The 12,098-nt window shown below is 37.1% G+C and overlaps 1 protein-coding gene and 1 non-coding gene across 3 annotated transcripts in view; both read right to left on the bottom strand.

Moving 5' to 3' along the window:
- Window positions 1–12,098, bottom strand: part of ZFPM2 (zinc finger protein, FOG family member 2) — a 468,988-nt gene that overhangs the window by 175,422 nt on the left and 281,468 nt on the right. The window lies entirely within an intron of this gene.
- On the bottom strand, window positions 2,555–2,639 carry TRNAR-UCG. Its single transcript has one exon. It is a non-coding gene; the product is annotated as a tRNA-Arg (tRNA).

Here is a 12,098-nt window from a genome sequence, read left to right as displayed (position 1 = left end):
TGCAAATACCAGGGGTTAAATTCTGCATTTAGTTGTGAGTACACGATATTAAAGGTTGGACCAACATTGTCCAGATGTGGGTTTTGCCACATAAAAGATGTAATGTTACAAATAAAATTACTCTAATTAGTAGTGAACGATAACCATTATTTTTGTTTGTTTCAGGTTTTATTTAAATTCTAGTTAGTTAACATATAGTGTAATATTGGTTTCAGGAGTAGACTTCAGTGATGAATCACTGAACACACAACACCCAGTACTCAATACAACAAGTGCCCTCCTTAACACCCATCACCCATTTAGCCCATCCCTCATCTACCTCTCCTTCAGCAACCGTCAGTTTCTCCTCTACAGTTAGGAGTCTCTGATGGTTTGCCTCCCTCTCTCCCTTTTTTTTCTGCCTTCTCCTGTGTTCATCTGTTTTGTTTCTTAAATTCCACATGAGTGAAATCATATGGTATTTGTCTTTCTCTGACCGACTTATTTCACTTAGCATAATACACTCCAGTGTATCCACTTTGTTGCGAATGGCAAGAAGTCATTCTTTTTGATGGCTGAGTAATATTCCACACACATATACATATGTGTATACGTATACATATATGTATACATATACATATATGTATACATATACATATATATACATATGTGAGTGTGATGTGTATCATAACCCACATCTTCTTTATCCTTTCATAAGTTGATGGACATTTGGGCTCTTTCCACAGTTTGGCTATTTTTGGATTTCTTTATGCCATTTCTATTTTAAAAGACTTATTTAGGTTATTCTGCTCTTAAAATAATCACTTTATACTTTACTAGAAATTGGGTATATTCATTATTCATTCGATAAATATTTATTAAATATCTACTATAGGTAAAAACTCTTAGGAACAGAATGATGAAAGCTACACTTCCTCTAGATGCTCACAGTATATTGATAATAAAAATACCGAAGTGACATACAGATAGGTTATTTAAAGCAATATTTATAATCCATCTCATGATATTTCAAGTATATGACTAATACATTTGGAAATAGCAATGTATATTTGATGGTCCATGACCAAATGACAGTGTAGTAATAGATGAGAAGTGTCTAATCCACTCATTTTAAAGAATCTTCATGAAAATTTAAGATCACACCTTATTTTACTTTTTATTTTAGAGGGAGAGAGCATGAGTGTGGGGGTGGGGGAGCGGCAGAAGGAGAGAGAGAATCTTAAGCAGGCTCCATGCTCAGTGTGGTGCCTAACACAGGGTTTGATCCTGAGACCCTGGGATCATGACCTGAGCCAAAATCAAGACTCGGATGCTCAACTGAGCCACCCAGGAGCTCCCCGGATTACACTTTAAAATTTTTTTTAACGTTTATTTATTTTTGAGACAGGGAGAGACAGCATGAACGGGGGAGGGTCAGAGAGAGAGGGAGACACAGAATCTGAAACAGGCTCCAGGCTCCGAGCTGTCAGCACAGAGCCCGACGCGGGGCTCGAACTCACGGACCGCGAGATCATGACCTGAGCCGAAGTCGGACGCTCAACTGACTGAGCCACCCAGGCGCCCCTACACTTTAATTTTAAAGTTAAAAATACTGAGGCTTTCTCCAGTATATGCTGAAAATCTATAAAATATAGCTTATATTTTAATAATTCTATCTAAAACCCAATTATAAAATCTTTTATTACATTTATCGCTTGATTTAAGCCATGCACTTCTACTTCTACCAACAGTTTACTATATACTCATTTAATTATTATTACTACGAAATAAAGTATATCAAAAATATATTTAAAATATTTCAAAAACTGAAATGTTTTGCAAAATGTAGTCAAGATAAATTATGTATAGACTATTTTAAGCATATACTAATTACCACACTTACTATGCTTTATTAATAGTCAAATTTTAAAAGTTGCCCTTGGGTGCCAAGCTGAGTTTGCACCACATCTCCATCCAGTAGCTGTATGACCTAGGGCAAGTTACTTAACTACTGTTTCTTCATCTCTAAAATAAGTATAAGACAAGCAAGTATTTATGTCATAGGATTGTTCTGAGGATTCAATGAGTTAATGTATATAATGAGCTTAAAGCGATACCAGGTATGTTACTGTATGTGAGCGTGTGGCTTATGTTTCCAACACTCCTAAAGAAATTTGTTTCCAGGGTGCCTGGCTAGCTTAGTCGGTAGAGCGTGCAACTCCTGATCTTGGGGTTGTAAGTTCAAGCCCCATGTTGGGTGTAGAGATTACTTAAAAATAAAACCTTTATAAAATTACTACTAATAAAAAAAATGTTTCCATGAAAATGCAAAATTCTCAGTAAAACAAGAACTTTGGCTGGGTGGAAAAGTGATGCATTTCTCTAATATATGATTTATATCGTTTCATTAAGCATTAACTATGCTAAAATTCTAGATGCTGAATTACTTTTTAATTTTTTTTTACATTTATTCATTTTTGAGAGACAGAGGGAGACAGTGCACAAGCGGGGGAGGGTCAGAGAGAGGGAGACACAGAATCCGAAGCAGGCTCCAGGCTCCGAGCTGTCAGTGCAGAGCCTGACGCGGGGCTCGAACCCACGAACCGTGAGATCATGACCTGAGCCGAAGTCAGACGCTCAACCGACTGAGCCACCCAGGCACCCTTAGATGCTGAATTACTTTTTGAATTAATTTTTACAATTCCATTGTTATGTCCATTTTATATAGGTAAAAACCGAGACTCTAAAATATACAACAACTTGTTCAAATTCACATTGCTGGAAACTGCCTTAACCATGAACTGTTTTCTATTTTTTCTCTTAGTAAATCTGTAAGAAACTAAATTCTTTCCATGGTGTCAAAACAATAAGAATCTTCTTAGGAATTGTGTTAACTATCAATTCTTCATGTCCATAAAAACTAGCTTAAATGATCTTCCATGAGTCAGTGGTTAGCAGTTTCTGTTTTACATTATGCATGATTCCTAGCTGCACTTTGTATAAGCTAATCGCATGGTGCTTCATTAATAACCTTTAGGTTTTTTGAGCTGCGAAATTTATAGGTTTATAGTGAATTATTTCTCACATTTGCACAGTTTTGGGTCTTGAAAGTCTAGTTGAGATACTAACTACCAATACCAGGCATCAAGTGGGTGTATGAGTGGAACAGAACCGAACATAGTCCAGTTAGTGATATTAAAAATATGGAAAAATAGGCAATACTTTTAATATTTTTATTTTTATGACTGCAGGTATTTTTATAGCTATAGAAATGTTTACAGGTAAACCAACAATGACTAAAAAGTAGCCTATAAAGGTTATTTTCAATCATAAGCAGAATTCATGATGAGATCCAAGGTGTCTTTAGGCTAAAATTCACTCAACTCAGTACTGATTATACAAGAACAAATGAATAATGAATTCTCTTGGTGCCCACTGGTCAACAGAGTAGAGCCTCATCATAGTACTTCACAGTGAGGTACTGACGTATACTCTGGGCAGCAAGGCAGTCCAGCCAGCCTTTGTGTCTGGTTGGTCAATTCCACTCTTCAGAACCTCTGCGTGTATCTACTTAAGGAACCTAGCTGCACTGTATAGTCTTGGTGCCCTGATGGGGGTGGGGGAAAGTTTCTGCTAAAAGAAATATCTCAGTCTGAGTGCAGTTAGTGTGTCTCCAGCTTAAACTGGATTGCTCACAGGTAGACTGAAAAAACAAAACACAGAACAGTTTCACCTGCCAATGGAAGTTCAAGGTCAAATTGGGAAATCAAAAAGGAGCCTTCAGTAAAAACCATTGCGGAGAAATAGGGAAGAGGTGGAAACAAGGTAGTTCTTTTGATTCAATAGGTCTGAAACCAAAGAGTTCAGTTGTGATTCAAATATTATTTATGACACACAGTATTTTTCTTCAGTGTGAGAAGCACAATGAGGAAAAGCAGCAGAAACCTCAGTTCACATACTACAGACTTAACAGACAGGCAATTAACACAGTGGCTAAAAGCATGAGTTCTAGAGTCAGATTGCTCAAGTTGAAATCCAACCTTTGCTACTCATCTGTGGTGTGACCTTAGTAAACTCTACTTCTCTGTGCATCAGTTTCCCCATCTGTTACATGAGAATAATAATACCTCCTGGGGCTGATGTGATGTAAGATAAACGAATACTTATAAATCGCTGACATTGATACCTGACAAATAGTAAGTGTGGATTTATAATTATTATGTACATTGATTTGGGGAAATGGAGAAAAATTTAAGAAATAGTTAAATGTCTATGAGAAGTCTTATGCCTATTTAATTTATTCTATCCAGACATCAACACAATGATCAACATAGCATGCTCTAAATATGTAAGAGATTTTACTATTTTGACTAATCTTACTGCTTTTAAATTACTCAACAAATTGGCTAGTGGGGAGACAACTGAACTACTAGTAGCACAAATAAAAGATTTTAACGGCAACTTAAGGTTAATTGAATAAAATCTCACCTTCTATGATAAAAAGCCCTACATACTAGTTATAAAATAATATATTCTGTTGAAATTACTCCAGATTTTCCTACCTATTGTTTTTACTAGTACCTACAAGGTCTAAAAATGTGCTTCTAGGGCATCTGGGAAATAACTTGAAAAGGATCTAGACACTGAGTTCCTAATTACGCCACTCCCCTATCTTGAGTCTAAATTGGGAATCCCTGAGCTAGTTCAAAATTTTTAAATAATGCAAATTTTTCTCATACCATGTGCTGGAACAAAGCCTTAATGTAACTACCATAATTTAAAGTTGTTATTTCAAATTTTAAATATGTTGTCTCATTTGTCAAAGACAACCAAACCATACCCAAAGCAAAATCCTTCATAATTACAAAGTCTATGACCTTTTCTTTTGTAATTTCTATTTCATGCTAGTATGTTAGCTAGATACATTTTCAAAAATGATCTATGAATTCATTAAATTTAGGTTTAAGCTTTACCTCTAAGTGGTTGGATTACCTTGGTCAAAATATATTACTACCCTGAGCCAGTTTCTTCATTAATAAAAGAAAAGACCAGGACTTCGGGATTCAGGGCACCTTTTGGTTCTAGAACTTCATGTACACTAAATGGAAGAAACTTGTGAACAGACTTGTCTAGTGTTACTCAGCCTTTTAAAATCTATGCTCTCCTTTCTTTATGTCAAAAACAAATTCATGGTGTCCTTTGATATTTAGAAAATTAAATAATCACAGTGGCTATAAATACATTAATGAAATGACACAATGGTGCCCCGCCTCTAGAAGCAGACAGAAGCCCTTCAACAAATACACATACATCCATGCATACTCTTTAATGGGGCTCCTCTCTTTACATTTGAGAATCACAAAACAATGTCACTAATTCACAGTAAGGTACATTTTCCCTAATTCAACTCTCTAAGAAAGGAAAGGTTAAACTACAAACTCAGAGTTTGTTCTGCCTTCTGACTTATGCAGAGCAAAATAACTTATTTATGGCTCTGTCTTCCATATCTTTTGAAACTGTGCATCCCCCAGGTAAGGCACGAGCTTGATCATATATTTCCATGTTGTGCTACTAGACTAACCCAAATTTCAGTTTCAAATGACCAAGACTCTAGTATTTTTTTTTAATGTTACTATCCTTTACAGTGTTGTAGAAAGCATCCTTCCTACCATATGCATAAAGTGAATACGTCGCAATCATTGTTGATAAGGGCACATCACGCAAGATACACAGACAAACTTCCTCTTTGGCCAAAATCACACTACTCTAGAACATACGGAAGAAAGGTTAGCAGTTTTGCACTAGACCAGTTTAAGTTTCACTAAAGTAAACTCAGTGAAAATCCAGTTGATAGTAAAGTCTCAAGCATGAGAAATGGCCCTATGTCTGTTTTTATTACATAAAATTCTAAATGTGGATTAAAAATAAAATGGATAATTTTAGAAATCCCTCTCATTTAAGTGTTGTGGATAGACTACACATCTGCGAGAAAACCAAATTATCTTGTAGTTTTCCTGTCTTGAAAGCAGAGATTTGGAGAGAAAAAGAAAGGGCAGGGAGTGAAACTAATGATAAAACGAAGGGTCCAGCCGTGGGACTGGAGCACATAGAGTCCGCGTTCCAATAAGACTCAACAAACAGCTCTGATCAGAATCTAAGTGATGGGAAACAGCCTGTAGCTTCGAGATTAGCTGCTTCACACTATTTCTGAGTTAAGCCAGCACAAGTAACATCATGAATGCATAATTATAATTATGCATTAGAGTATGCATAATGATCTTAAAATCGGTAAACAAAGAAAAGGCATCAGAATTGCTCAGCTATTTTGGGTATACTATTACAGAAGACAAAATATGACTAAGATTTTAAGGAGGGGTGGCTCTTAGTGAAAGTTTTTCACATGAAATTTACAAACTTGAGAAAATAACGAATGAACCAGCATTGCTTTAAAAACCCCTTTTAGGAAATCCCACATGAACAAGTTAAAATCAAAGAAATGCAAGAGTATTTCAAAACACATGAAGCAAGCCCTTAGGAATGCTCATATTTAAAGAATCCAGGCTAAGAAACAGAAATAATAATAAGGTAACATCTTGGACTTCTGATATCATTTAATAAAATAATGCATGTTCCTGAAATTGTTTGGAAAAATATAATGATCTGTGATTGGCTGATAAAAAACAAGTAAAATAACTAAAAGTTGTGTTGGAGATAATTTATGACATGTGGGGAATTTGGGGTTTTGGGGGGGCAAACTATTAGATTCCAAAAGTCTAACCATAAGAGGGTCTAACCTGAACATGTCCAGTTGTAATGCAAAATCATTTGCTTTGAGTTTTCCAAAATGAAGATGTAATTCCAGTTGAGGGGTACTATCTCCTCAACCTTGAAAGGCAGTTACATCATATACTAGCCTTCTGTTTTTTGGGCAAGATGATTTGATATTCTGGAACCCTAATCTTTTCTCACGGTACTATTTTTACTGCTCTCCTCTGGAAGTTAGCCAAGTTCTCCACATTCCTCTTAACAGAGCCTTAAACTGAATACCCACATCTTAACAAGAGTGTGGATAAGCCTGGAAATTGATGGATTCAATGGGGACCTCGTCTATACTCAGGGTCAGAAGCTCAGGATGCCTCGGGAACATTTATTCTTCATCAATGAGACAAAACAGATGTCCACCAAAGCTACCTGGAGCTCCTTTCATCTTTTAGTTTTCTTGCCCTCTTTCCCATCAAAATTCAGAGAACCCCTTCAACATTCTTTTACAAAGTCGTTTTTTCACTCGTTTTTCTTGGCATCATGTTTATTGTTTTCTTCAAAGTACTTATATCCTTAACAAAAATTCATTAGCTTTCGACCAATGTTTTGATACTTCAATAATAATGATCGATGCTCTCTATAATCATCTTCTCCAGTGTTCTTTTGTTTCTCCATTCCTCCCTTACTCTCCCTTTCCCTTTCTACTCCTTGCCTATCCACTTCCCCCTTTCTCTCTCCCTTTCCACCAAAACTGTGGAGTAGGGAAACATCATTACTGACCTCAGCCATCATTTGCCTGGCTGATGACTGAAAAACCGGTTGGAAATCTCAAATTAATTATGCCATTTAATTTGCATAATTTTGGTCTGCACATTAATTTTAAGTATATACAGTAGTCCACCCCTTATCCTTAAGGAATACATTCCAAGATCCCCAGTAGATGCCTGAAACTGAACTCTATGTGTTTTTTCCTATATATACACACACTGAAAATAAAGTTGAATTTATAAATCAGGCACATTAAGAGATCAATAACTAGCTATAAAATAGAACAATTATAAACAATATATTGTAATAAAAGTAGGCTTTCTCTCAAAATATCTTATTGTATTGTAGTCACCCTTCTTGCAATGATGTGAGGTCACAGAAGGCCCATATGATGAGATGATATGCGGGGAATGACCCAGGCATGGTGACATAGTGTTAGGCTACTACTGACCCTGTGACATTATGTCAGAAGTTGTTTCACCGGCTTGTGACCCTCAGTTAACTGTGGGTAACAAAACCACAGAAAGCAAAACCGAAGATATGGGGAACTAGTGCATATAGTTTTGATGACTGAAATAAATTTAACGCTGTATCAGTCGAACCAACAATCAACAAGATAGGTACTGATTACCTACCATGCATGATGGCAGCCGTGAACATAGTAAAGGTCATAAAAGAGCAGTTATTTTGAAAATGTCTCACGAATCTAGTGGAGGGGGGTAGGTATTAAAACTTCCCAAGGCAATCAGTGGCTTGACTGAAGAATTAAGAGAAGAGTAATAATTGTGAAAGTGGCTTGGTTTTGCAATGTTGATGGAGGGCAATTCTGTCAGATAAGTGGTTGATAGTACAAGCTTCACCCATGAATTTAGAAGAAGGCAAAGAAAATAACCCTCTTTAAACTTTCCACTATTTCCCCAGGAATGAAAATTACCTTCTTTATTTCAGCTTTTTGGAACATCTGTCTTTTTGACTATACCCTGGTTCACATGCTAAAAAGTTACAGACACGCAGACAATTTAAATATATAGTGACCCTGTAGAGACAGAGAGCACAGGAGACAGGAAAGTTCACAGACTTTCCAATAAAGAGCCAAGTCTCGATATATTATTAGACATTTGAAAAATTCTTCCATACTCTAACCAAATATTTATAGCTTGTTTTTCTGTCAACGATCTTGTTTTATTTTTCAGCGTTGTTGGAATGACATTATTATGTTGGAAATGTTAGATGACCGTGCTGAAGACATTCTTTATTCAAACCAGGGAAAAATTAGTGTGAAATGATTAAATACAAGAAGTCCTAGTTATAAATGGACTCTAAAAGTTCATTGGTAAAAGGCACCATTTGGAACTCAAAATACATTTTTCACCTTCACCAGTGTTTCTCAACCCAGAAGCTGCAGCCCCTTTGGGGTCTTCAATATTTATGGGCATTTTTTTTCCAATTTGATGTCTTCATTTTGATCTGAACACAAGAAACAAGAAAACAAATATACTTTTACCTTGCAGGATGGCAAATCATGTCTTTTGTAGTAAAGATTTATGTATGAAATACCGTAAATAGAATATCTTAATTTCCTTAACTTAGAGTTTTTCAAATGACAGTCTGCAAATCTCTAGAAACCTTGAACCTATTGAATTGTTTTTTCTTCAAAAAGAATCTATATCTTCCTCGAACTGAGCAAAGAACTGGCATAGAACCAACACTGCAAATTACGGTAAAGTTTCAAGGTTAGATTACAAGAAGGTTATTTAGCTCTTAATCTAGCTACACATTAGGTATAAATTCCTGTGTCCAGGAATAAGGGTCATTTGTTAGAGGAAGGACAGAAAGGGAGGCAGGATATTTCCTTATCTTTCTCTGGCCCCGGGAAAAATTTTAGTATGATTTGTCTTCTTCTGCCTTCTTCCTTTGCTGTTCCTGCCTCCCAGCTTCCAAAAGCATTCTCCCCTCATCCTTGGAGTTTCTTCAGCCATATCAACCCCTCAAACACAGGTCTTCATTTGAGGCATAGGTGTCCTACCTCACAAATTCCTCCACGCTCCAAAATGATTGTTTGTGTATCCACCACCATGAAATAAACAAACACACGTACTTCCATCAAGCTGGCGAAGCAGCTTTTGCAAGAAAGGCACTGACCAAACCAACGGATGCTATGGTATGAATGATCACTACGGCACTGACAGACCTGTAATCAGTAAGCGATCCCCGCTTTACAAAACTTTCTTCCCCCTTCCTCCAAATCTGAGCAGAGTCTTTAAATCTTCCAACTTCTTGTTTGTTTGTTCGCTTTGTTTTGAAATCTCTCCAGTGTCTCTCTTGGCTAAATATTTGACACTTGCAGAATGGCAAAGGTGGAACTCTGGGCATTTTTAAGTTAATATAATAAGCAAAAGCAAGTCAGAAGCTGTCTGTAAATAATGTATAAATTCAGTGGCTACGGTTGCCTGACATACTGACTTTTGAGATGTTGTGAGTAGGCTCACCGGTTACCAAGTTACTACCACGGAACGGGAATGAACTGTGCTCCCAAGCATTGTGTTCTTCTTGTTTCAGAGAGTAATTTCTGAAACCGCTGAACTCTGGGAGCGCTGTGTGTATCATGGCCTCACTACATAGCACTTGTCACTAATTGGCAGAAGCTGCTCCAGACAGACCTGGTCTTGGCAAACAGACTGAATGCTATTCTCTGCCCTTAGGAAATCTGTCTCTCCAGGTGAGGTTTGAGGCCATGAGAACAGCACTGTGTCCAGTTTGTTTTCCTGCTGTTTGGCCATTGGATAAATTAAGCACCTTAAATTTTAGTGTCACTGGTCCACTCTTCCAGACATTCTCAAAATAAGCACTTTTCCAGCATGTTACATATATTTGTGTTTTCAATTCCTGATTGAAGGGCCACGTAGCACTTAATACAAACAAATGGCATCTCTGAGGGCTTAATGCAAACTGGGCATGAAAGATGAGGTTGATGTCCAATTTCTCAGAGCACTGTTAGCCAGTGTTATTTGTTGGATTCAGATTTGCTCTTATAAATGGGGAACCCAGACTCATTTTCACTAAAAGTTTAAGCAAAAGATCAGACCGTCATTATTTTAACTTTTCAAGAAAACCTGTCGCCACTAGAGTTCTAATTTCAGTAAATTTCCAGAACCCTAGACCATCAGTGACATCATTTTTAATGTTTTGGTCTTCTTTACAATATTATAAGAATGAATCTTTTTCTGTTTTTAATCACAAGCCTTATCCAGCAATCAAGGCAGGTATATAATAAGCTAAGCTACTCTGTAAATCTAAACATTCCCTACAAATGGAAAAGATACAGCCTGGGCTCCCTGATTGTTACTAAGGCGACTATCTAAAATGAAAATCTGATTAACCCTTTTGCTGCCTGGAACTACCCACGTACCACGTTAGCTGACTTCCCTGCACTTATCTCTTCTTTTTCCCCCTCCAGAAATTCATAATTGCATCGCTCCACAGTAGTTATGCTCTGGTTATCCTATCTGAGAGGACGGTGATGGGTGGTAGTCCCATCTGGACAGCTGAGTGGGGTGGCCGCCTCATCATGAGGAAACAGACATTGAATAAGAGGGCACGTGATTTCCTGCTTATTTAAGGCATCAGTTTGATGAAATCCTTGACAACATCAAAGGATTCCCATTCAATAAATAGCAGACTACTACTGTATTTTCCTTTCACTCGGGAAATAATGTGACAGCAAAAGCTGTATGTTTCACAAACATATTTTTCCTCAACTATTTTTGAATGACATTAGCAACTGTTAGCATTTGCTAGGAAGAATAATATTTCAAAGCATTATACAGAATTTTAGCCAAGAACAAATATCTGTCAGGCAGTCTCTATTCTCTTGGTACAACAAAAAAAGGGGAGTTCAACAGCAAGGGGGAGGGGAGTAAGAACACATAATTTTTTCCATGTAATTTGGACAACAGGAGGCTGTGCACTAGAAATTCACTAATAGATTTTGAACACTAAATCATGTAATCAAATTACATGAAAATGTCTGTACCGTTCAAAGTGTATTGTTGGCATTCATGGTTCTTTGTAAACACCCACTCTCCACTGCTTCCGTGTTGCTCCCCTTTCAAACCTTTCTGGAAGGATGTCTTGATAGTTTTCACCTCGGCTCTCTACTGGAGGCAAAATGGCCCATTTGTTATTCTCTACACATGGCTCGATTTATTCCTTCATCTTCCAGGTAGGCCATTCCCTCCATCCTGAATTCCCTGTCTGCTCCTCTCTACCAATTCATCCCTATCACTTCCTTCAGACCTTGTTCAGCTCTCACTGCCCTGAGGAAGCATTTCCCAATTAACCTCCCTCCCTCAGCTCAGCCTCCTCTGTCCCCTCAGAATATAATTGTACTATGCCATTTTGTACTTGTTGATACATTGCTTGTAATTGCTTTTTTTATTATTGTGTCCCTGTCATTACGTTTGCTTCTATTTCATTTGGTTACATTCTTTTCCATCACCTCTGCTCTCCTTCTTCAAACAGTCCTCTGATTTTTGGCATTTCGATAACACCAATATACTCCAGCTACAGTTCATCAATAACTACTCTAT

Source organism: Panthera leo, chromosome F2 (genome assembly GCF_018350215.1).
Source record: "Panthera leo isolate Ple1 chromosome F2, P.leo_Ple1_pat1.1, whole genome shotgun sequence".
Lineage (NCBI taxonomy): Eukaryota > Metazoa > Chordata > Mammalia > Carnivora > Felidae > Panthera > Panthera leo.
The sequence above is the reverse complement of the archived record's forward strand: the minus strand, read 5'-3'. Positions and strand labels throughout refer to the sequence as shown.